Here is a 27,705-nt window from a genome sequence, read left to right as displayed (position 1 = left end):
CAATACGCTATATGTTTATTGTTGTATCTGTTCATGCCTAGCACCGTCAGTAAATGTGTTGGACACTCACCTGCATCTATACATAGAAATGTACGTATTATCTGTCCTATGATGTATAGAACTCGTATACCATGTATCTTTCTTTCGTTGCTCATATTGTTCTATGGAACTGCCATGTCTGAAAGATGTACCACATGCTCGTATTGACGTTAGCCTGTTTTGGCAGTTGTTTACAAAAATGTTATCCTTCATTAAGATGTAACAGCGGAACTTGAAATGCTTCACTTCTTTGATGTATAACTGAGATAACGTAATATCACTGCTGTGCTCTGATAAGCAATCTTTAATAAATACATTTAAAAAAAAAAAAGCAGCATAGCAGAGTGAGTACAAGATGCTAGAGTGATACGACCAGCTCGGACTTTCTGTTTCTTATTTCCATTTCACTCTCCCCTACCTGCTTTTTTACACCTTGGTGTGCCAATTATAGAGGTGGAAGTAAGTAGGACCTAGAGTGAGGATCAGCAATGTTCTTGAAAGAAAATTTGCGCCAAAAGGTAAGCGCTTCCAGTCTTGACAGCACCAAAGTTCCCGGAGGGAAGCTCAACCTTGCATGCTGAAGATTTGTAGTTTGCCCCACTTGGAGAGTTTTTTCACACAGCATTCAAAGGTTAATGTGGAACTGCTGCAGAAATTTATCTGAGCATTTGAAGCCTTCATCAGCTATAGCCCCCTACTTTGCTCTGCTGAAGGAAAACAAAATAAAAAGTTGGGGCTAACTCCAAATTTAGGACATAGGACTGGGCTCAGGTGAAGAATCCATCCTGTTGGGAAAATGATCTCAGCAGCTATGAATTCTGACTTTTCCTCGCTATGCGCTTTGCTGCCTAAACTGAAGGCTTAAAGGGAACTTGACCTCGATGACTCTGACTTCAAAGAATCTTTGCAGGAGTCAGCATCTTACCTTGTCACGCTGAAGAATTTTGAGAACCCAAAAAAAAACAAGTCCCTGGGTAAAAAAACTTTAACAGTGTGACCTGCTAGGCTTACTCAATCTCCACTCCATCATAGTCGGCCTGAAATCACAGCTAGCTTCTATTCTAACACAAACATTGACTCTGATTCACGGTTTGCTATTTCTTTTTGGTTTGTGCCTTAAAACTTTAAAGATTCATGTCCCTGGTTCCATTATTCGTCGATATTTTTGCATATTCAATTCTTAAGATTTTCAAAATTATTAATTTTATTGTTTTGCTCTTAACTTTAATGTTGTTTGCTACTATTCAGAGTGAACCAACAAAAGAAATACACTGTTTCCCAGAAGTGCATAGAAAAGGCGTAACCAAGCCAGAAAAGGGAAGAGGGGGGAATCCCCCTTTCGGAACTAAAACCCTCACACACCCAGCGAGCTAGGTGTCATGCTTCATCATTTGGGTTCTGCTCCTCGTCAGACTGGCGCTGCAATGTCTGACAGGCTCCCAAACATGGGGCTCTTTACCAGAGATCTTCTGTTCCTGCCAGTAGGTGTATGTGGGTATGAGGGCTTTAGGGGACGTGTAGACAAGTGTAAAAGTGGGAATTAAAAAAAGTTAGCAAATCCACGGCTAAATATTTAATGGTGTGGTTCACTACCTTAATAAAAACAGTGAGGAGATTTATACACGCTAGTGCAAGGATCCAGCGGTGTGTAATCTACCTAGCGGTCGACACGTTTCATGCAAAAGGTGCAATTCGTCAGGACCTAGTGAAATAAGTGAGTGCTACACAAAGGGTAGGGTATCACCTACCCGCACGGTCTCCCGATCTCCACCGTGCGGGTAGGTGATATGTCGGCGTCCGTCGTACAGACAGGTACCTGACCCTTAGGTGCCAGCACACTTCAGAAGACCGTTGACGCCTGAATTCGGTCTTAGTAGGGACCCACTAAGACTGAGCAGGACCATCCAGCCTGCTTATCCATTACAAGCGGAAGGTAGTATTCGCACTCACTTATTTCACTAGGTCCTGACGAATTGCACCTTTTGCATGAAACATGTCGACCGCTAGGTAGATTACACACCGCTGTATCCTTGCACTACCGTATATAAATCTCCTCACTGTTTTTAATACGGTAGTGAACCACACCATTAAATATTTAGCCGTGGATTTGCTAACTTTTTTCAATTCCCACTTTTACACTTGTCTACACGTCCCTTAAAGCCCTCATACCCACATGCACCTACTGGCAGGAACAGAAGATCTCCGGTAAAGAGCCCCATGTTTGGGAGCCCGTCAGACATTACAGCGCCAGTCTGACGAGGAGCAGAACCCAAATGATGAAGCATGACACCTAGCTCGCTGGGTATGTGAGGGTTTTAGTTCCGAAAGGGGGATTCCCCCCTCTTCCCTTTTCTGGCTTGGTTACGCCTTTTCTATGCACTTCTGGGGAACAGCGTATTTCTTTTGTTGGTTCAGTACTAGGGCACGTACGCTGGACCCCGTTAAATATTGCCCTTCCAGATCCCCCTCTTTGTTGACTACTATTCAGATTGGCACATGTCGTTCTGGGGAATTACTTGTTTTTGTGCCATAGCTACCAGGAGTTAAGTAGACATTCACACTGAACTGTGCCATGACCTAACTACATTGTGTGTATTACATTTTTATCTATCAATTCTAGTCTCTCATGTGACTTCTTCTGGATACCCTGCATGGGTAATGCCGAAAATCTGAATCCAGCCGGTTGACAAGGAGTGTGTTCAGTTGTAGCAAAGGTCACCTTGCGATACTGTGCAGCACCATTAGACACAGCTTCCCAAATGTAGACAAACACTCCCTGAGGCTACAAGTAGCTAAATCAGGTTTAATGTGAGCCTCACTCGTTGTAGAGCATGTGCTAAAGTTATGATATATTTTGATTATTTGCTAGATTTTCTAGAACTTGGCCAGTAAATTATGCTCTCTAGAACCCCTAGCACTAAGGCCTTTGTCAATGTGTCAGCCCAAGAAAGAAAGCCAGTTGGGCTGCAATCACTCTGCAACCCACTCAGCAGTACCTGAGTAAAATGTATTTCAGGGAACAATCAATTCTTTGAGATATCACAGAGATGATTAGTGGAACCCAATCCCTTTTTCATGATAGAAAGGCACACTCAAGAACACTAGGCAACAATAGATACATTCTAAAGACTTATTTTTAGAATTAAAATCCTATCCTAGTGTGCACATTAGGAATTGTAACTATAATAAAGTCAACCATAACAGTAGTTGCATTGTTTATGAGTAATATACACAGAAGAAAATATTCCAACATATTGACTATTAAGCTTTATATCAACCCCAACCTCATATTTTAGGTTTACCAAGATAAACTCAGCACCAAAAAAGGCTAATTTGAGAATCAAAGATGGTTCACATACTCATATCTGCTTTGAATAATAAAGTTATTGTTCATTATAACAGCTTAATATGCTATTCTCGTCTCCAGTGTAAGGAAGACTGACAAGCCCTCAGCAAGTGAAGGCTAAATGTGCCTCCTGTTAGCCTTCAGCAAAAGTAGGTGAAGCAGTTCTGCATGGCCTATCTTGTCTCTGTCTCCTGACATGAAGTCCCTCTCTCCCTCTACACACTTTGGGCCTTATTTACAAGTCCCTAGTGCTCCCGGTGCTTCACATTTTCATATATTTTAAAAGTGACGCACCAGCGGCGCAAGGGGCTTGTAAATAAGCCCCTTCATTCCTAACATATACAATTATCTGGTGTAAGAAAGTATTAGGGGTGGGTGACTACCTACCTCAAGGAATAATCACAACGCGTGCCAAGGAGATGAACTCTCAAAGTTACTATCTTAACCTAAGCTCAAACCCCTGATAGCTAAAGCACAGAACAAACAGGTTTAACTTAAGGCAACATGTTAAGTATTTATGCCGTACAAAAAACAGTAACATCATCTAAATACATAACAAAAATATTATAAATTGATTAAGAAATATAGAGTAAAATTTAAAAAACAAAATGAAGCGAAAATTACAAAAATCCAAAAAAGGGGAACCAGAGATATACATTTTTAAAGTTTTAAGTAGAAATTGCACCAAAAAGCTCAAAATGCCAATGATAGTCAATGGTCGCAGTAGTCCAGGACCTAAGGGCAATTTGAAGATGACTGGGATGGAGAGTGGGTCCGTGAGGACCGTGGAGCAGTTTGCGGGAATCTATTGATACATCCAGGCATCCTTTACATTGATTCTACCTACTCAGCATTTCAAACATTTGGTGGTGCTGCCAACCATGGTTTAGGCAGTCCATGGCTTTGCAATTAGTCTGAAAATAGAGTGTGAGAATTACAAATTAATTGAAAATATTTGCTGGACATCTATCCCCGTTCAGGTCCCGGAAAATACTTAAACAGATCACCCGAGAGCTTGTGCTCATTTCTAGTGATAATAGTAACAACTATAATCATTTATCATCTATTCCATCGTTCCGGTCTAAATTATTGGAATTCTTATTTTGGAATCTTGTTTCCTAAGTATATGTGCCTGAATGTCACTGTGCTCGACTTGGACAAGGTCCTGAAGAAGGTGGTTCACATCCTGTGTTAACCTACCGAAACGCGCGTCGACCTCGTGTGTCGAGACCTTATATAAATTTTCATCTTGATGGAAATGAATTACACCTTTTTGTTTCTCGTTTATTCCAGATGTGCATAAGTGTCTTGTATGAATGTGGACGTATGTGAAGCATGTATGAGTAGAATAGATGTGTTAATCAGGGAACCTTTCATATTGTATACATTTTTGTATTATTAGTTAAATGTATTTAACACAAAAAACTATATTTTTTGAAAAGGACAAAAAATCCTCATATTTATTCACAAAAATGATATTTTGCATTAAGAAATATGAAACAACAAATGTATGACAAAAAACAAAGTTTTTATATAAATGATCCTTATGTAATGTTATAAATATTGATGTTTGTCAACATTTCTTACCCATGCTAGATTGAATCATTGGTTAAAGAAATATAGGTCTAAGGGGAGTGCTTTTTGGTTCTTTTTGGGAGGGTGGGGCAGATACACAAACCAGGTTCATCCTAGTCAAAAGATTTTACCTTCTGACCTAATCTTTCAAGTCTCTATCCACCACAGGAGTACACTTCTACAGCCCCCATAACCTCAGGGAGGCATTTAGAGATTCACGGGGTATCAGGGAGAGGCCTACAACAAGGTGCACTTCATGTCAAGATGCCACTGGACAGCTGAGTACTTCCACTAAAAGGCCTCTTGCAACTTGGTGTCTCCCTGTAGCTACACGGAAAGTCAGCTAACTGAGCCTTGGAGTCCACTTCTTTGTGCTGGGTACAAGAGGGAGCAGGTCCATTACTTCAGGGCTCCTCTGAGGTCACAGACAACAGGTCCAGTCCCCTTCTGGTCTTCTGCTGGTCCAGAAAGTGTTCTAAAGTGGATACCTGGAGGTGCCATATTTAGGCCTGGTGCTTGCTAGAGGGTGGGATGACTCATGGGCATGCCCTAATCAATGGGGTAAAAGTTCCCATGCATAACCCTAACCACTTTTGCAGCAGTTCCCATCTAAAACAACATGTGTTGGGACATTTTCAAGATGGCAAAAGTCTTCAGCTACCCTAAACTTGGGCTCTGAGGGTTGGGTATGTGTGTGGGAGTGTACTATGGTAATCCTAATGTTCTGTCACTAACACTGAAATCTAGTGTGTGACAGGCACTACTGAGGGCTGGGAGTGTGTGTGTGTTGGAGTGTACTATGGCAATCTTAATGTTACCCACAACAAACCTAACAACAGAGGACTTGTAAGACAAAAGCAGGGTTCTCCAGCACCAACACAGAATATACTCAAGAATGCCCCAGGTGTTACATGTGGCTCAACAGACCGGTCAAGCAGGATTTCACACTCTACCCTGCATCTTCTGTAAACTTCAGAGGAGTCATCTCTGCCCATTCAGGTCAGCCTGGGAGGCATTTTCCATTATTTTCACAACTATTCAAGGCTGAGCACAGGCTGAAAGCTGCAAAGACTTATGCTAACTAGCCTTCTGACAGTCAGGCAGGTAAACTGTAACTTTCTAAACATTACTTTTCCTTAATATTTATTAAAAATCTGACCAATATTGAACTGGATTTCTAATAACTATTAAAAATAGTGGCTTAATTATTTTTCCAGCTGGCCTCATTGTCATGTGGTTCCATAGGCCTCAAACAGGGAGCAGGGAACACTACCATTTTAGATGTTCACATTTAAAGTTGGCATCTTTCGTAAACGCGGACTCTTGACACACATTTGCATGCGTGCCAGTACGGGATAATATTCTCTGAAATGGATTTGCTCACATTTACACTTCTTCGTAGGCATATTATCAGGGATTTGAACATTCTGAACCAGGCTTAAGTTCACTGCGCAAAATGTTGATGCTTGCTGTTGTCCGCTAGGCGACAGCTCTGCAAGGGTAGCACCAATAATGATGGCCTGACTAGAGCTCCAGCATTGTAACATGGGTGAAATTTATTATGTAATAGATACCAATCCTTTGTTTAGACAGAGGAGCATTTTGCTATCACTGTTGAGGTAGCCCAATGCCCAGCTGAATCTTGTGTACCTTCCTGAGAAGGACGACGGCTACTCTGCACAAGAACGGGCTCCCAGATGAAACATATCCAAAGGTAACTGGAGAGTTAGATCACCCTAGGGTATTCTGGTAGATTCATCCCCTCTAAACCCACTAGGTTAGAAACACTATATAGGAGAATATATATGATTATATATGCATGCATACAATCAATGTAATAGCACAATGACTGAATTGTTTATCTTCTTTACCATTCTGTTCTGTTTCCTTCTATTAATAATTGCAGCACACAAATTCAATGCAAGACTCTTATTGTTTCAACAAATGTTTGAAATGTCAATCTGAGTATTTATTGAGTCTCCCTTTGAGCATGAGTTATTAATGGAAGGGACGGATCTGTTCCAGGATTTCCTTGGGGAGTCAGGGTTGTCATGTTCTGAGGTTGCACCTACTATCCGGTATCTTGTAAGGTTAGAGGTCCAGATGGTGCACTGTGGTGCCAGCCAGGACAAAGGCCAACATATCCTGATGGTGTGCCTGGACTAAGTGTCACTTTGAAGTTTATGTTGTCAAATTGAAGTCTTACTGATATAGTATGAACCGTACAACATGAGATACAGTATTCACATTTTAAACAATACTCTGATTTTCTAGATAGGACAGATAGGCCTTCTACAATGAAAATAGTTTAAGGGCCTTGTCACTGTGGGGATATGGTAATATTAATGTTCTACATGTCCCCTTTTTGAATAATATGCACCCTATTGTGTGGACTATGCAAGGCCCATACACAGATGACATACCAATATTTGAAATTGAGGCTTTTGCATGTCAACAGGATTTATTTTGACAGGCAGCAGTGCATCAAACACACAAAACGAGATGGGAGGAATGCTTGCAATTTGTCTTACTATTTGGAATCACTCGGAGTAGCATTCCAGCCCATCACTCTTTTGCCCACCAGGCCACCTCAATTTGGACCCAGTCACATACAATTCAATATTGGCCTTGCTCCAATAGGAAAAGCCCAGCCCGAACTGCCAGGCCAGATCTTCCCTGAATCCGAAGATAAGCAATCCAAGACTGCTTTTGCCCTGCCAGCCCTGCCAACCTGCCACAGTGAAAATAGATTTTAGGTTCTTGTCACTGTAGAGACTTAGTAATATTGATATTCTGCATTTCCCACTTTTAAATCCCATGCACTCTACCTTGTGGTCTACAAGGCTCACAAAGGAGTGATTTACCAATATTTAAAAGGGAAGTTTTTACCTGTCAAAAGGTTTATTTTGACTGGCTATAGTGCATGTTTCATACTGTCAAAATCATGCTCCATTCGTAGACCTGAAGCCATGGTACAATAGGTGCTGCAGTCCACTTGTTGCATTTACCTTCCAGGCCCTGGATAGATTTCCTACTACATACTAGGGATTTATAGGCAAGTTATTAGGAGTATGACAAAAGCCAACAGCAATATAGGGTTCAGCAAAAGGTGGAAAATCTGAGGTGACATACAGAAAAGGCAAATATCATATTTCAAGCCATTGTTGAATCTTTTAAGCTAAACAATTAGCATCATGCCCTTTTACCTATTTTAATTCAGTGAAACCATGCTCTTTGGACAACAATAATAACAGAGACATTAATTTATCAGTTTTATTGAAGTCTTTTTCAAAATTCAGGTATAATTATTTTAGAAAAGAGAATGGAGCTCAGTTTAAGTACTGTGACTACATTCAAGAAGACTTGATTATCACGTTGCAAGGAAAAATGACATTAAACAAACACACATTCTATATTTATAGTTTAAACATAGATGATAAATGAGAAACCCCTTGATAATTACGACAGCCCCCCCTTGAACAAACAACAGCTTTATATAGCTGTTTAAATATATACATGCGAAAGACAACCCTTTAGCACCCCCAACCTCCTAATAAGCTTTTTTCTAGTTTTGTGATATGTGGAACAGTAACTGCAACCATATTAGGAAATGCCATAAACCTGCAAAAGTTGCAGGAGTTTATTCTACGAGTTCCATAATTGTATCAGTATTGTCCCTCAGTGTCCCTGAAAGTGTTGCTGCTATTACTTTCCATTCTGCCAGGACTAAGTGTTCCAGGCTACTCTGTGTTCCTGGCAGAGCTCTGGCTTCAGGTTGGAGAGGGGCAATGCTTTTTCAAACTAACTGGATTCTGACCAGGCACAGCTGAAAACTGACCTGGCGACCTTTGCAATATTTGGAAAACTAAGACTACATTTGTTTGAGCTGGTGAGTGAGCAGAAGTTCATGGTGTTGAGAGAGCGCAAACTGACCTAAATGTATGAGTGCATCACACTTACCCGTAGTAAGCACAAATCATGAGGAGAAATGCCATGAGTGCTAGTAGTATCTGCAATTATATTCTGAATGTATAGCTAATGTAAAGATTTAAGTAGAAGTGGAACAAATATAGAAATGTGTGACACTATATGATTTTATTAGATGTGACTATTCCTGAATCCATGTCGTGTAGCTGCTAAAATGTAAGATGGCATGTGGTTAAACGCAGAATGTGGTAGGCCTCAGGGCCAGAGCTAGAAGGGAAGGGGAAGGTGTTTCTTTTCACGACATAGATTCCACTAATGTTTTGGTCATTGCATTAATGGGCCATGATTTATAGATGTGTTTACTGAATAATAGAATAAGAGTATTAACATGCTTTAATTAATGAAGAAGTTGAATGCTATAATCATTATGAGAAATGTTGTAGGCCTGAAATGTTTTAACATTGCTTTACACGTACATGTCTGGGCCGAGAAATGTTGCGAACCTTTTTGGAAGTCTATGAGAGTTGGGATCTTGGCTGCAGATGTCTGTCTGCAAGGGAAAAGGGGGGATCCAATTATAAATGAATGAATAGAGGTCTGTTCAGTAGACGGCCCAGACATGGAGGAGGGTTCCGGAATGTTTAAGGGGTATCAGCGGGCCGGAGAAGAGTCTGAGAAGCAAGGTCAACTCCAACGTATGAGGCCCAATACAAAGCAGCATGGAAAAAGCCAGAAGCTACACCACGTGAGGGGCGTCTCATGAGGGGCGTCTCAAATGTTGTTGACTGTTTTGTATTAGGGATAGCACCCCTGGGTGGAGTTAGAGCAGATGCCTGAGGACCCTTTAGAGAGCGGATGGGTAGGCAGAGAGGGGTCATGACTGGAGAACTATAGGTTTTCACCAAGAGACTAAGAGTGAGTGACTTCCCTTGGGGGTCATTCACTGCTGACACCTTTGTTAGGTTGAGACTTGGTTAAGTAGGGATACCATCTAGAGCAGGGTAGGGACAGCCTAACCTGTGTGTTTTCCTCCAACTTAAATGAAGGAGAGATATGCGTCAATGCTGATAGCTTTATTATTCTTAGAACTTGTATTGGTAATTTCCGTTGCTCGTCTGAGGGCTTTCAGAGAGCACATGTATGTAGTTGGACCTGTGTATCTCGTGAATCTCATTCTGAGATGCCTGTATTTGCAGCTTATCATATCTTTACAATAAACTTTTGAAAGCTAGAAGTTGTTTGTGATCTTTGGGAGCGAAGTCCTTTATTGGGTGAACTAACTTAGTAAGAGGTGCACTTTCTTCCTTCAATGACAGGCAACAAAGGTTCAGTCGACCAGATCGGGGTTTAGATCAATAGTGATAAGGTATCGATCAAAATCTCGCCCTTCCAGTTGGTAGCTATAGAGGATGGTTGCCTTCTTGAGGACGGTGACCTAGGCCAGGTTAGCTTACCCCAAGGCCCCTAGAGATCGATGATCGGAAGAACCGCCCGCTGAAGAAGATCCGGATGACGTGAGACAGAAAAAGCAGCAGTATCGGTCGAGAGTGAGTATAAAGGGTCATGCGTGTTAGATTGCGGTGTTTTTGTATTGTATCTATGTTGTAATGTCTGGCGGAGTTGAATGTCTGTAGAGTGACTGTGGAACAGGTTGTGAGCGCGCGCAACCGGTGGAAATCTTAAGTGCAAGGAGAGCTTAAGTGGTTCGGGTGTATCGGACACCCAGAGTAATTGTCAAATAGTGTGAAGGGGGTCATGAGGTACCATTGATCACCCGAAAGACCGAGATAGGGGGAACGTAAGAGTGAGTGCGTGAGTAACGGACGCTGGTCGGAGGTTACTGTGTGTGCAAGCAACCTATCAGAGAGACGATAGACATTTCGTCAGTTGTGTTGACAATTACATATAGACTGTGGACGTACAGTCGAGGGAAGTGACCGCTTGGTCGGAAGTAGTCATTTTTCGGTGTATGAATGGGACGCATGCATGACCGGGAGACGAGTTGAGAAAGGAGGGGTGCTGCTGCGAAGCGGAGAAAAGTGACGTCAGGAAGTGTCGCGCAGTGATTGGCTGACCGGAGAAAGACCGCGCTGTGATAGGCCAGCTAGCAAAGACGTCAGAAAGTGTCGAGCTGGGATTGGCCGACCGGAGAAAGACCGCGCTGCGATAGGCCAAGTTAGCAAAGCCGCGACAGGATTGGTGGATTGTCATCAGGAAGTAAACAGAGTAGCGAGGCTGGATATTGTGCGCATAATTATGAAGTGTTTTAAATGGCTGAGAGCGGCGTTTAAAAAAGAGAAGCGGGGATCGGATGAAGGGGAAGAAGCCCCGCCGGAGGGTACGCCAGCTCGTTACATGGCAGTGAATGTTGGGTTGCATACGATCCTTTGGATATCAGAGTGGAGTAAGATTACTGAAGGAAATGAGGAACTGACGTTCCCGAAGTACGGGACGTTCAGATTAGAGGTGTTACATCGATTAAAATCAGTCATGACCTCAATGAGACCCTTGCCTAGACCGACCCAGTTTGAAGCCCTTGATGCATGGATTAGGGCAGCGCATGAAAAGAATATGAACAGACGACAAGAAAGGGTGAAACGATCGGTAAGGGCAGTGCAGGATGCCAGGTGGGATGCGGATGCTAAAAGATGGAGAGTGCATAACATGGAAGTAAATAAACTGTACCCAGTGTTAGAGGTGCCTGGAAATAAAAGCCCCCTAGAAGAAGATGATGAGAGCGAAACAGAGGACAGCCTGATAAACAGATTATTGACAGACAGGCCACCCCCGTATAATAGAGCAGGGGGAGAGGTCGAGCATAGTGAAGGAGAAAAGGGGGGCAATGCAGGAGAGCATAGACCGCTTCCCAGTTCAGAGTGGGATCCTGAGGCAAAGAAAGAGCTGTCCCAGCCTAGTCAGGTGCAACAGGTAGTCGGGAGGTTTGTGGTACAAAGAGCGCCGGAAACGGAGTGCGCCACATCCTACGGATTACCAGATGCACTACAGGTACCTGTTACCATAGGTCCTATAATATCGATATATGACCAAGAGAGAGCAAGAGGGGAAGAACGGGTACGGAAGGACAGAGAAAGAGCAGAGACGGCAAGGAGGAACGATACGATCAATTCCCCAAGTCAGATGCCGATACCGAGAGAGTGGAGCACCCCGATGCACACAGCAGGGGATCCAGGAGGGGACCCTGGGGGCCCTAGATGGCCAGTGGATCTGAGGGGATCTGGACGAAAATCCTTTCAAGAGCTAAATGAGTACATGAAGAAGTGGGATGAGGCAGTGGAGGCTCACAAGAGCATCATAGCTGCAGAAGCTGAAAGGGAAAGTCAGGACAGCAGAGCTCGGACTCACTGCGGGGCTGGGGAGAGCAGCCCGGAGTGGGACTGTAGAGAGAGAGATAGTAGGGGAGTCACCCATTGGGCCCGGAGTGGAGATAGAACAGACCTGGAAAACGGGGGCCCCGGGAGTGGAGGGGTGGCGCGCCCAATACTCAGTGAAGGGGAGAGGAGAGCGCAAGAGTACAGAAACAGCTTTAAGTGTCCACACTGTGTGCCCGGCACCAGAGAACTGAATGGGAGTTGTGAGAGGTCGCACCATAGTCCCTGTGATGACGGAAATGAGCGCAGCCCAGGGAATATGGGGAACCAGGAAGGATCGTATCGGATACTGAGCGATACTAGGCAAAGGGAGAGTAGCGACCAGAGGGAAAATAACAGAGAGGCGTACGGTGAAAGGAGAGAAGAAGGAGAGAGTGGGCAGAGCAAGAGTGGGGGTAACAGGCCCGTGTTCCATCACCTTCCAAGATCGGATGGCCGAGCATGGGACCTGGAGAGATGGGAGCAAGGGAGAGCACTCATTAACTCTCCCGAGCCCAAACGTAGAGCTCGGAGTTGGGATGGTAGGGAGACCAGTGAGCCCCCTTCGAAAGACATATTGCGAGCTGAGATAAAAGCTAAGAGACTCGATGTCGCCAGCTTAAGGTCAGACCTGGATGACATGATAGATGGTACCCTGCCTTTAGAAAGAATGGAAATGTATGAGCAGGATGAAATACTGTATATGGCAAAGGACATCACTCGAAAAGCGAGAGCAATCCATGAGAAGTTAGTCGAACTAGCAGGCAAATATATGGTGGACCTGTCAAGAACCAAAGCATTACAGGGTAACCACAGGCTACATTATACAGATCGAGACCTAGATGAGAGGAGAACGATTGGGCTGAAAACGCACATAAGGGAACTGATCACGGGAATAAGGACATGGAGGGCACTAGATAAGTGGGAAGAGAGGTGGTCCAAGAAAGGGACCGTCAGGAGAAGCACGCTTGGTACGACACCAGGAAGGCTGCAGGGAATAGAAGCATACCCTTTGCGTGAAGTCGCAAATGGGAATTATGTGCATGTCCCTTGGAGTAGGGGAGATTTAGCTGCTTTTACCACCTCCTTCCCCAAATTGCGGGAAAGCCCAGTGGAGTGGTACAAGCAAGTTGAGAGATTTGTAAAAATCTCAAAGGTCCTATGGATAGATCTGAACACGCTGTTTGACATTGTAGTACCAGGAGATCTGTGGACAGCATGCAAGGTTAGCGCTGAGTGGCCCACAACGGAGCCGGAGAGAGATGCTAAGACTAATGGGCCGTCCGAGATTGTGATGGCAAAATTCGAGAGAGTGATGACTTGGCTGAAAGAGAAAGTGCCAATGCAAGACATAGATTGGGTCAAAATAGACCGAACCAGACAGGAACCCAAAGAGACAGTCCACGAATATTATGAGAGATTGCTGAAGGCGTTTAAACAGTATAGCGGCTTGGATGTAATGGATCCAAAAGACATAGGGCAATTTGTGTCCAAGTTCGTCCTGGGACTGAGACCGGATATTAGTTTAATGATTCAGCAACACTTGATTTGTTGGCAAAATAGACCCCTAGACGAAATACTGAGATATGCCAGGTACTGCTGTGATGAGATAGACTCCAAGGCTAAGAAACTAAAAGAAAAATTGATGGTGGTACAGATGCAGGCAGCAGGGAAGGGGGGACAGCAGCAACAGCAGCAAGGAACAGGTACAGGAGGAAAGAAGCAGTACAGTCAGAACAAGGGCAATGAGGAGAGTTCCACCTTTAGACCCAGAATAGACATAGCTGCCTTGAAGAAAACGACTAGGTGCCACCAGTGTAACGAGGTGGGGCATTGGAAACGCGAGTGTCCCTACAATGTAGAGATAGGAGAACAAGAGGAAGAGGAGGAAGAGGTCCAGAGAGCGCCTACGAGAGGGGTGACGCCATACCAGGGAAAGGTGCTAAAAGGGGGGGGGGCTCCTCCCCGAGCCCAGTTCCCGCAACCTCCCCGAGTAGGGAATATGGGTAAGACCTATAGACAGATGCCCCTGTTTGTAGAAGGAGAAGAGTGCTATTATGTGGACCCATTAACCGGACAGAGAGTGGAAAGAGAAGACTGCACCCTCGGGGCAGCCTTGGAGGTGGACCAGAGGGGACCCTATGTCGAAGCAGAAGTAGCAGGGTGCCCCACGACATTTCTGGTGGACACAGGAGCCACTAGATCCACGATCCGATCAGCTGCAGTTCCAGACCTGCCCATGTCTGGAGAGACCATACAAGTGGTGGGGGTCGCAAACAGGAGAATAACCAGCCAATTGACAGAACCGGTACAGGTGAAAATAGGGAAGTACAGCGATGAGCACCAGTTTGTGGTTTGCGATTCAAGTCCTGTGTGTCTGCTAGGCAGAGACCTGTTGTGTAAATTGAATTGTACAATATACTGTACACCTCAGGGAGTGGAGGTATTGACCAATGATGATGACGCAGACTTCAAAGTTGCAAACTCAAGAATATGCGTGGAGCTGTACCCTACTTTGACAGTAGATGAGCTCCCCTGGGACTTGAGAGAGACAGTGGCACCAGAAGTATGGGACTTCACTGGGGAAGAGATTGGATTGGTCAAAGGGGTGGACCCAGTGAAAATTGTAGTGAAACCGCATGCTGAGTTCCCAAGAACACCCCAATATAAATTGACTCCAGAAACGATTGCAGGCATAAAACCCGTGATCGAGTCCATGATTAAACAGGGAATACTGAAAGAAATCGTGGGTAGTCCATGCAACTCCCCGATTATGGGTCTGCAGAAACCAAATGGGAAATTCAGGATAGTGCAGGACCTTCGAAAGATTAATAACATAGTCGTTTCGTGTTGTCCAGTGGTACCGAATCCATCAGTGATACTGTTTCAGATTCCATTCCAAGCTGAGTGGTTCACTGTGATTGATCTTTGTCAGGCTTTCTTTTCGATCCCTCTGGACGAAGAAAGCCATTTTCTTTTCGCATTTAAGCTGGAAGGTCGCGTCCTAACATGGTGTCGTATTCCTCAGGGGTATACAGAGAGCCCATCGATCTTTAACCAGCTTTTGAAGAAAAATCTTGAAAGTCTAGTGCTGCCCCAGAAGTCCGTTCTGGTCCAGTACATAGACGACCTCCTTGTGGCGTCAGAAACAGAAGAAGCTTGCAGGGAGGACTCTATTGCTTTGTTAAATCACCTAGCTGCCAATGGGCACAAGGTGTCCCCGGGAAAGTTGCAGTACTGCCTGACAGAAGTGCAGTACTTAGGACACCGAATAGAGAAAGGCAAACGAAAGGTGTCACCAGACAGGATAGAGGCGATCATGAAAATGAATGCGCCTAAGACACAGAGAGAGGTCAGGATGTTCCTAGGGATGGTGGGTTATTGCCGACAGTGGATCGCGAACTTTTCACTGAAAGCAAAGCCCTTGCAAAAACTGACGCATAAGGAGGTGAGCGATCCGGTACCATGGGACAAAGACTGTTTGATGGCATTCCTACAGCTGCGAGAGGACCTGTGTCGTGCTCCGGCATTGGGAATGCCTGATTACAATAAACCATTTTTGCTTTACTGTTGTGAGAGAGAAGGTTGCGCGTTGTCTGTGTTAGTCCAAATCCATGGGAATGCCCGTAGACCAGTTGCTTATTTTTCGGCTACTTTAGACCCAGTAGCCGCAGCGTTGCCCGGATGTCTCAAATCCGTTGCTGCAACGGGTGTCAGCATTGAGAGATGTGAAAATATTGTTATGGGGCACCCGTTAGAGGTGTGCGTGCCCCATTCTGTTGAACTGTTGATGACCAGGACCAAAACACAGCATCTGACCAACAGCAGGCTCACACGCTATGAGCAAGTTATTCTTGCTGCAGAGAATGTGACCCTCAAGAGATGCTCTGTTTTGAACCCTGCCACCTTGATGCCACTCCCAAATGATATCGAGGATGATGATGAATGTACAGACCATGACTGCCTCGATGTGACTGAACTATGCACCAAACCCAGACCCGACATCGTAGATGAGCCACTGACCGACCCAGATGAAATTTTCTTTGTCGATGGCTCATGTGTAAGAGACGAAGTTGGGCAATTGAGAGCAGCTTACGCTGTTTGTACAATTACCGGAGTTGTGGAAGCTGGGTGCCTGGAAGGAGTACACTCCGCTCAGGTAGCCGAGATTATTGCCTTGACACGTGCTTGCTTGGCAAGCAATCAAATTCGAGTCACCATATACACCGACAGCCAATATGGTTATGGGGTGGTTCATGATTACGGGCAGTTATGGTCTCAAAGAGGGTTCATGACCTCTTCAGGCTCTCCCATTCGCAATGGAGAGTTTGTGCGCCTGTTGTTAGAGGCGTTGCAATGTCCAGCAGGTATCGCAGTTGTAAAGTGCACCGCACATACCAGAAATGAGGACTTCGTCTCGAAAGGCAATAGATATGCCGACGAAGTCGCGCGGTATTGCGCGGAACAAGGGTACTCTTTCACAGAGGTGGAAGTGGGTGGAATAAATGTAAGGACTGAATTAGCCATGATATTGGAAACTGTTGATACTTGGGACGAATTGGCAAACATGCAAGAAAATGCTCCTGATTTTGAAAAAGAAACATGGGAAAAGGCAGGATGTGTAGTGGGTGAGTCCCATTTTTGGGTCTCAGCAGATGGCAGAGCAGTGTTGCCCAATGAGATGGTGAGCCCAATGGCCAGACACATACATGGTCCCGTACACCTAGGGAGAGACGCTATGCTGAGAGTGTTTAGACAGACTTGGTACAATCCTAAGTTTAGAATAGCAGCAGAAGCAGTGTGCCAGCGTTGTGTGACCTGTCAGCAGCTGAACGTAGGGAAAAGAACACCAGTTGCACTGAGTCACATAGGAAGGTCTGGAGGTCCATTCAATCGAATGCAGATAGATTTCATTGAAATGCCGAGATGCAACCGCCTCCGCTATGTCCTGGTGGTTGTTTGTGTGTTCTCCAGATGGGTTGAGGCATACCCTACACGTAGGTGCGACACCCTCACAGTGGCCAAGTTACTGCTTAGGGAACTCATTCCGCGCTTCGGGGTGCCGGCCTCTTTGGAATCAGATAGGGGAACGCATTTCAACAGCGAGCTTGTGAAGATGATTTGTGCAGCTCTGAATATCGATCAGAAGTTGCATTGTAGTTACCGACCAGAAGCCTCAGGAATTGTGGAGCAGATCAATGGCACGATCAAAGCCCGAATTGCAAAAGTGTGCTCCTCAACGACCCTGAGTTGGCCTGACGCCCTGCCATTGGTCCTCATGAGCCTTCGTAGTACCCCAGACAGAAGAACGGGGTTGTCACCACATGAGGTGTTAATGGGGAGAGCAATGAGGCTGCCATCTGTCCCAACTACTGCACTGATAAATATCACAGATGATATGATCCTGGACTATTGTAAGGGGCTGTCTGACGCCATTCATTCTGTGTCCCTTCAGGTGCAGGCTGCCGAGGTTCCATCGTGCCAGGGCCCGTGCCATGACCTGTACCCTGGGGACTGGGTCCTGGTGAAAAAACATGTGAGAAGAAGCTGCTTGGATGTTCGTTGGCGTGGGCCCTTCCAGATCATCTTGATTGCGAATACGGCTGTGAAGGTGGGAGGCCTGCCCAATTGGATCCACGCGTCACATACGCGAAGGGTTCCAGCACCTCGGGAAGAAACAGCTCCTCTCTCGGATAGACGTCCAGCAGAGGACCGAGAAGCCATAGAGGGGGCTAGCCAAGCTGTAGAGGTGCCAGCGGAAGCAGGGAACGAGTCTGACCAAGCTGAGGACGGTCAGTACAACAGCGAAACAGACGACGCTACAGAAGGAGAAAGTAGCTGGGAGTACGAGTCAGACACTGACAGGTCTGACAGGGAGCGAGAACAGACAAGAAGGAGAAGGAGTAGAAGGGCACGTGGAGAAGCTAATTGGCCGCAAAGAAGGAGCTCTAGCCTGAGGTCAACTCCAGAGGTAACCCTTCCTCCGATATCAGAAGACTCAGACCCGGAAGAAGGTGCTCAGGGCGCTGAAGCACCGGACCGAAGAAGGTCAAGAAGAGTGCGTGTGCCTAACAGAAGATACTCCACACCTGAGTGGACATATCTGGCGACAAATGTCTTTGAAACAGGAGACAGGGAGGATTCGAGCGGTGGTGGTGTCCAGTTCTGAGCCCATCGTCACCGTGGAAATACGACTGTTGGTACCCGGAGTCGAACAAGAAGGGTCACTAACATTCATGCTCCCCAGACCTCCCCGCCTCAGCAAGTTAAAACACATGTTTCTCTCAGAATTGCAATTCCCCGACTTTGGTACAACGATAACAGCCCATGAAGAGCACAATCTTCGTTTGGAAATACTGAACTTTGCTATCGAAGCTGCAGGCACAAACTTGATAGTAGATGCTTAAAGGACTTTGTAAATAAAGCGAGCAGAAGAAAAAAGAAGATTACCTAGCGCCCAGGAAGCAGAGAATATTAGGGACCTTCCCTTGAGTTGATGGAGAAGGGCTAGGGTTGTCTTTATTGAACTGTTAAAGGACTTTTGCGAAGAAGGTTGTCAGCTTCCAGTTGTGTGGATTCTAAAGACAAAAGGAGTAAAAAGAGACTGTAAAGGAACGAGAAGAAAGGAACTTTGTGCCAAGATAAGAGAGCTATATTGTCTGACGAAATGGAAGCCGGCACCCAGAACCGCAGAGCTAAATGTATAATAGGTACACTAATAGTAGGAGTGATAATATTAATAGCTTTAGTGGTAACAATTTCTTATGTAAAGGGACATGAGGAAGAGGCGAAGGTAACTGATGTGAAATCTGTAGAAACGCTTACACCCACTGTTGCTGGTGAGAAAAGGGAAAACACTCAAGAGAAAGCGTTATTAGCTGCAGAAGCCCGCAGGTTACACGTAGATGAGTCCCAAGGAGACTTTAGGTCAAATGCTTATGCTAAACTCTTATATGAATACGTGGATGCCATGGAGGTTAAGGACTGTTACTTCTGCATGCAGTTGCCGGCGTCTGTAGATGAAGGCATTAGATATCATCACCTCCCGCTGACATATGGCATTACATGTAGCTTATTGCTTAGTATATTTTATGGGAGGGATAGTTTTGAGTACTATTTCTCCAACTATGATTCAGTGTTGCCAGAAGTCCCAAATTATAAGCAGATGAACAAATGGGACTACTGGAAGAGTGAAGACAGACTGGCCAAGTTCTTCATTCCTTGGATTACCTTAGATACTTCACATGCCCGTAGAAATAACCTGACATGCAAAGTGTCAGAAGTCGAGAAGAAGTTCATAGGGCAGGTGGATGATCGTTACAGGAGACAAAAGATTTTGAAAAAATCAGGACAATGGAAAACAGATTGGACCGAGGAAGAGAAGGCACACAAGAGAAAGGGTAGTAGTGGTCCAATAGCTTTAGATAAGGCGCAGAGAGGAAAGCTATGTCTTCACCGAGCCAAAACGTATTATGAAAATGTATACGTGGGAGAAGTCGACTGTGAACATGCTTTCAATATAGAGTACTATACTAAAGATTTCCTGAAGGGAATGCAAGTGATTCCAAATGTGTATTTTGTATGTGGAAGAAATGCTTACGTGAGACTACCTGACAACTGGTATGGATCATGTTACCTAGCAATTGTCTTCCCCAAAATATATCATGCATCAGACTTAGAGATCATAGAGGGCAAGACATCATCGAGGGGAAGGAGAGATATAGGAGATGCAGAAATGGTTGGAGATGTCTTTGGAGCTGTGTTCCCTCTTTTGGGAGTAATCCTTAATGATGTTAAAATTAGACGACTGGCAACAGTCGTCGACAGGTTGTCTGCCAGCACTGCTCAGTCCTTAATGCTGGTAGAAGGAGAGATGCAATCGATAAGGGCTATGGTTCTTCAGAACCGTCTTGCGTTAGATGTCCTACTAGCAAAAGAGGGCGGAGTCTGTAAGGCTTTGAAGGTCCAGGAATGTTGTACTTACATTCCAGACAATTCAAAGCCCCTTGAGAAAGTTATTAGGAACATAACTGATATTCACAAGGAGATCGAAGACTTGAGTAGAGAAAATGTCTGGGAAAAGGTGGGCCACGGAATGAGTGAAGTTGGAGGGTGGATCTCCACCTTAGGCAAAAGCTTTGTGTGGTATATACTAAAACCTATCATCATAATATTGATCTGTGGGATCATATTGTGGGGATTGGTGAGGGTATTCAAATGGTACAGAGCAAAAAGGTCAGAAAGGGCCCAAAGAGAGCAGCTGCAGAGATTGGCTGCCATACAAGATAATCAGTACAGGAGTCTGAGGGCTCTGGAAACGCAGAGACAAGTTATGCTAGCAATAACTGCAGTTTAAATGTTAGTGATGACCCCGAGAGGTCATCAAAGGGGGGAACTGAGAGAGCGCAAACTGACCTAAATGTATGAGTGCATCACACTTACCCGTAGTAAGCACAAATCATGAGGAGAAATGCCATGAGTGCTAGTAGTATCTGCAATTATATTCTGAATGTATAGCTAATGTAAAGATTTAAGTAGAAGTGGAACAAATATAGAAATGTGTGACACTATATGATTTTATTAGATGTGACTATTCCTGAATCCATGTCGTGTAGCTGCTAAAATGTAAGATGGCATGTGGTTAAACGCAGAATGTGGTAGGCCTCAGGGCCAGAGCTAGAAGGGAAGGGGAAGGTGTTTCTTTTCACGACATAGATTCCACTAATGTTTTGGTCATTGCATTAATGGGCCATGATTTATAGATGTGTTTACTGAATAATAGAATAAGAGTATTAACATGCTTTAATTAATGAAGAAGTTGAATGCTATAATCATTATGAGAAATGTTGTAGGCCTGAAATGTTTTAACATTGCTTTACACGTACATGTCTGGGCCGAGAAATGTTGCGAACCTTTTTGGAAGTCTATGAGAGTTGGGATCTTGGCTGCAGATGTCTGTCTGCAAGGGAAAAGGGGGGATCCAATTATAAATGAATGAATAGAGGTCTGTTCAGTAGACGGCCCAGACATGGAGGAGGGTTCCGGAATGTTTAAGGGGTATCAGCGGGCCGGAGAAGAGTCTGAGAAGCAAGGTCAACTCCAACGTATGAGGCCCAATACAAAGCAGCATGGAAAAAGCCAGAAGCTACACCACGTGAGGGGCGTCTCATGAGGGGCGTCTCAAATGTTGTTGACTGTTTTGTATTAGGGATAGCACCCCTGGGTGGAGTTAGAGCAGATGCCTGAGGACCCTTTAGAGAGCGGATGGGTAGGCAGAGAGGGGTCATGACTGGAGAACTATAGGTTTTCACCAAGAGACTAAGAGTGAGTGACTTCCCTTGGGGGTCATTCACTGCTGACACCTTTGTTAGGTTGAGACTTGGTTAAGTAGGGATACCATCTAGAGCAGGGTAGGGACAGCCTAACCTGTGTGTTTTCCTCCAACTTAAATGAAGGAGAGATATGCGTCAATGCTGATAGCTTTATTATTCTTAGAACTTGTATTGGTAATTTCCGTTGCTCGTCTGAGGGCTTTCAGAGAGCACATGTATGTAGTTGGACCTGTGTATCTCGTGAATCTCATTCTGAGATGCCTGTATTTGCAGCTTATCATATCTTTACAATAAACTTTTGAAAGCTAGAAGTTGTTTGTGATCTTTGGGAGCGAAGTCCTTTATTGGGTGAACTAACTTAGTAAGAGGTGCACTTTCTTCCTTCAATGACAGGCAACAAAGGTTCAGTCGACCAGATCGGGGTTTAGATCAATAGTGATAAGGTATCGATCAAAATCTCGCCCTTCCAGTGTGAATGTGTTGTTACAGCGGTTGTCACTCAGAATAGAAAAACAAACTACAGTTAAAATAGAAAATACCAATGAACATGGTAAGCAATGCCAGCTGGCTTGTTCATAGGGCACCTTTACACATGGCCCTTGCAGTCAAATCTAAACATACATCCACAATATCCCCCTCAAAACAATAACTCAATTTCTGATACCCGTATGCGGATGCACAACTTTACCCCAAGAAAAAACTAAGAGGAAGATACACTCGGACTAAGGCAAGGCTAACAACCTGGCAGAAGTGCTGTTCCTCGTGGCCCTGCTACTCAAAAAGCACACATATTTGGACATCAGAATAAGTAGGAGAGGCCACCAGAGAAGACGTCTCCAATAAAAGAGAACACTTGGTGATGTCAAGGACCAGGAATGTCTTCAGAGATTCTTTCCCACAAAGGACATCATCTACAATCTACTGTATATTGGAATACCCCATATCTCACCCAAAAAGAAAACAGTGCATGTTGTGGCCACATATGCAAAGCTTCTGTTTGCATCATGTGCGAGAGCCAGATTGCAGCTCATTCTCAGAAGTTCATCTTTTGGCTGCACCAACTCTGTCTTGCATGTGTGACAGATCTGATTGTCCTTATGAGGGCTGTGATGCTCAGCGTCTAACCGGACTACAAGTAGGAAACGCAAGTTATGCTGTACACAAACATTACCCTTAAAAATGACCTGCCACAGACTCCTCGGTGTATGGATCCCATGTTTCTCTGACAGAGAAGCCAGAAGAAGAACCAGAGTTTGCACTGAGAGCCTTGTTGGCTACATCTGAAAAAATTTCATAATACTGGGTGCTTATAGATGGGGGATAATCCTTTTTATATTCACATGATACAAAATAGCCTCCCAGAAAATGATGATGTAGTTTTAATCACGGTAGTGGTTCTTTGATGTGTCATGTGATTCTCGTGTGCTGCCCTTTCCCACCCGGACCCTGCAGGTGGTACCACAAGCCACCACTCAGCTGCAGAGGACACCAACCACCAGGAGTTAACAAGATGAAGACGGTCCAGACAAATTGTCCTGCGCCAATTTGTCCAGACCCTGCCTGGGGACAGCTTGATACCACAGTTTTGGTGAAACAATACTGAGAAACTACTATGAGATAGGCACGACTTCGACAGAACCTTGCCCTGTGATATAATGCCATAGAGTTACTGAGAACACTCTAAGGTCCAGATTTATCCAGCCTTTGTACTAATGCAGCGTTATCAAAAGTGACACGAACGAGTGCAAAGAATTGACTTGAGATTTACTTTCAGTGTGTAGATCCTGATTTGAGTTGGAAAGTAGCCTAAAGTAACACAAAGTATTGCTTTGCATTATTTTGTGTCAAATCCATGACAGGGATATTTCTGAATGGCATACCAAGGGGAAGAGACCAGAAATCCATAGGCCCCATCAGCCTCATAGAATCTGCTCCTATTCTCAGCAATATCTATGTACAGAAATATCTCAAAAGCCCTATCTAAGAACTTCAGAAGAGTACACTGAGAAATTATCCTGGAGGAGTGTTCAGAGACAGTAGAAGGAGCACGGTCATGCCACACCCATAAAGGCAAATGACAAACAGGTGAACCTGGACCACGGCCTCAGAAGGAGATAATTAGAAATTGATTCAAATAAGAGGAAAGAAATAGAGTCAACAAGAAAGCTCTTTGCCAAAGGCAGTCCACCACCTATAGCCTATTAGCAGAAAAAATAAGACAATACAAAAGGGATGCCCTTGCAAGTGCCACTTGCACTGCGTCTTGTATTCCAACAGGCTCAAACCATCTCATGTGACGATAGAAAGCTGGTCGAAATTCTAAATGTATGACAGATTGTACAAGAGAGAGCACATTAGAGTCCACCAGCGGTCTGACTTTCATCGATCTATGGAGATGGCCGTTTCCTCCTGGGGGCATCGCCCTCCACTGCCGTTCACACAGACAGACTCGGGCTTGGATTTGCCGCCGAGCCAACAGCCGGGTGGGAGCGATCACGATGGACATTTGAGGAGCCGGATTGGAGCGATCACGATGGACGCCTGAGGAGCCTGGCCTAGCTGGAAGAGGATTGATGCCAATTGGTCTGGGGAGTCTCGGTGCGGCCCCTGGCGTCCCCCTTCAGGAGCAACAACAACGCTGATAGCGCGTTCGTTGTATCTCCTTTAACGGAAACCCTAATCTTAAAGAGACTAAAAGAATACTCAAACAGCAGCCAAGACAACAGGGAAATCTAACCCCCATGCACCAAAAAGGCATGAAGCGACCAGCAAAACGAGCAAATGAATCTACTTCAGAATCGACTACAGCCACGATAACGCGGTCGAGGTAACTGTATCTTTCCTCAATTGACTTTATTTTAATTTTATCTTTCTGACTCTATTCCACATATTCATTAGCAGGTCAGTGGTGCTGGGTTTTTACTATCTCAAAATGGCTGAATGGGTTTTTACCTATTTCAAAATGGTTGTTTGCTTTTAAAACAAGAGCAAGGGGCCTCCCCCACCCACCCACTGGTCACTTCTAAGTGTGCTTTTACGGCATCTCCTTTTGGGTCTAATTTCACTGCAACTGAAATAGGACCATAGTTTAATGGACAGCGAACAGGTCTTCTCTGGCTCTCCCACATTTCCCTATCAGTTTGATGGACAGTAAAACAGGACTACACTGGTTCCCCCACATTCAATGGAAACAAACAGAGGACTACATAGCTGTTTAGGAAGACCTCAACTAAAGAGTCGGCCATCTTAGACTGCCATCACCACAGTGTTATAGCCCTTATTTACCTTAGCCCCAGTCGGCTTCCGATAGCTCCTCTCCCTCATCTCACGCCAGACTTTCGTTACAATCATCCCTCAGTCTTCCCCACTGCCTATCCAGCAGCTGGCACTCAGGGAAAAACCATCACGACATCCGTGATATTCTTAGCCCCAGTCGGCTACCGACGGCCCCTCTCCCTTATCTCAAGTCAGACTTTCGTTACAATGGTCCCTCAGTTTACCCCTCAGCCTACCCAGCAGCACCTGGCACTCAGGGAACATCCATCACAACATCTGTGATCCTACTCCACGACGCCCCCTCAGCCAATAAGAAAATTGTTGTCAACTTCACCCGCCCATACCCATGCTCCTTCCCACACTCCTCTCACTGGACTCCACTCATCCCTCTTGAAACCCCATACATCCATACACACTCATGCGCCCTTCCCAACGCGCCTACTTTCTGTGCATATCACGGAACTCACAAGCACACATACCTACCTCAGCCCATAATAAATTAGTCACAGCCGCAGTGTTAATTTCACCCTCCATTTCCCATACTCTTAGCACGGGACTCCAGGGATCCCTCTTGACTCCCATACACACATACTTACCTCTACCCATAATAAATTAGTCACAGCAGTTTTTGTTAATCTCACCCTCCCGTAATAAACCCTCCCTCCCAAACTCTTCTCACTGGACTCCACTGATCCCTCCTGAGTCCCATACACCCATACACACTCCTGGACTCTTTTCACACACTCTTGCGCCCTATTCACCTCAACTACTCTTCAACGTATAACATGGAACTCACAGGCACACATACTTACAACATCATTTATCCCCCCAAACTCTCAAAAAAATCTGCCAAACACTTCAAGCACAATTTTATTTAATCACACCCTGAAACTCCCTTCGCGGATCCCTATTTCTCATTACACAATGGGATCACAACCACTGACATAATTTTCCACACCAAACGAAGAGCCCAATGGAGGAAAGCATTCCTAGCCTTATTCTCGATATCTTCCACTAAGAAATCTGCACATGGTCTAGTGATTTCTATCGCACCATCCCAGCTCTTCCAAGCGACAGCAACCATCACCATCTACAATAACAGAACAATCCTCATTCAATCCATGGATCGTAGTTTACATCTACTGGACAACATCTTCCCCATTATTAAAGAACAAGTGTCCAATCCCCATATTTCTACCCAATCCACTTCCACCCCAACACACAAGATGTCTCATCTCCAGCCCCCTCTGTCACCCTCTCCCTCCTTCTTCCCCGGCCACTACGGGTATCGGATCCATACGCTTCTCCCACCCTGATTACCCATTTCACCATCACACCTCACCTCACTTCACCTAACCCTCACTCGTTAACTCCACCTAGCACAACTGAGACAACATATGCACCCCCAACAGAAACTGAACCCCCTCCGGGTACGATAATAGCTCCCCCCCACTAACATCTCCCCCTCCATAACCATTTCTCCCCCTCCCTCAACCTTGCTCCACAATGATACTCCTAACACGTACTCCCCCATTCCAGTACTGAGACAACTCATGCACCTACAATAGAAACTGAACCCCCTCCGGGTACGGTCATAGCTCCCTCCCCCTCTAACACCCCCCTCCTTAATCATCTCTCCCCCTACCTCATCCCTGCTTCACAATACCACCCCTAACACGGACTCCCCCATTCCAGCCAACCCACCACAGGCCACTTGTTGGCACATAATAGGACACCCCACCACCACCATTTCAAAAACACTCCACCATCCACAAACCCACCCTCAGATCACACACCGCTCCCAATCACACCTCCCACATCCACTCACCAGCCAGCCACACCAACTACTCAGACATCTATATCAACTACTCTCCCACCCACATACGCAACATCACCTCCAATTCTACTCATTCCTGCACCAGATCACACACCTAACCAGGCCAATGCGCAGCCAGCCACTCCCATATCACAGACACCTACCCCATTCATAACCGCTCCAGACACCAGACTGGATGAGAATATGTCCGCACTTCACCAAATCAAAGAGGAACTCCATGATTTTGAAGAGATGATATCGAGACAACCATGGCCCACCAGATCCCCAAGAACTTCTATATCAAGCAAGCTCCTGACTCACCTACCACTCACCCCCAAACATATTCTACCCTGCTGGAAATCAATTCCCTCCTGTAATTTTGCTACCCGCCCAATGCGAAGCATCAACTCATTTTTGGAGAACGATCTATGCTCTCTTCTACACTCCTACAAACCCTCTCTTACGATCCCCATATCTCCCGCACACATGGCAATCCCTACTATCCCCCCAACCCTCACAGGCCTCTACACACAACAATAGAGGAATCATTGACAATAATCTTAGAAGAGTCACACTCATTCAGGATCCCACTTCTTCCCTCATCACTCCCCGTCTTAACTGCACACTCCTGAATTGCAGAGCGGCCTCTAGACATGCAGTGGACATAGCTGACCTCATTATCTCAAATGATTTGGACCTGATAATGTTAACCGGAACCTGGCTAACAGAATCCTCCTTGCCACTCATCGACATTCTAGTTCCCCCAAATTACGACATCATCAGATTGGACAGGAGTGGTAAGACAGGGGGAGGAATCACATGTATCCACCGTAGCAACATTGCACTAAACAGAGCCATATCCTCTGTATTCCCCTCTTGTGAATACATATGCCTCAATATCAACAGCAATGGCAATCCACTATGCTCTTTAGACATCATCTATCATCCACCTGTTGACAACCTCACCTTCACCGAACACCTCATGGGCATGGTCACAACGAATACCGGACGACAAAACACCCAAAT

Source organism: Lissotriton helveticus, chromosome 7, assembly GCF_964261635.1.
Source record: "Lissotriton helveticus chromosome 7, aLisHel1.1, whole genome shotgun sequence".
NCBI classification, from domain to species: Eukaryota; Metazoa; Chordata; class Amphibia; order Caudata; family Salamandridae; genus Lissotriton; species Lissotriton helveticus.
This window is presented reverse-complemented; position numbering follows the sequence as displayed.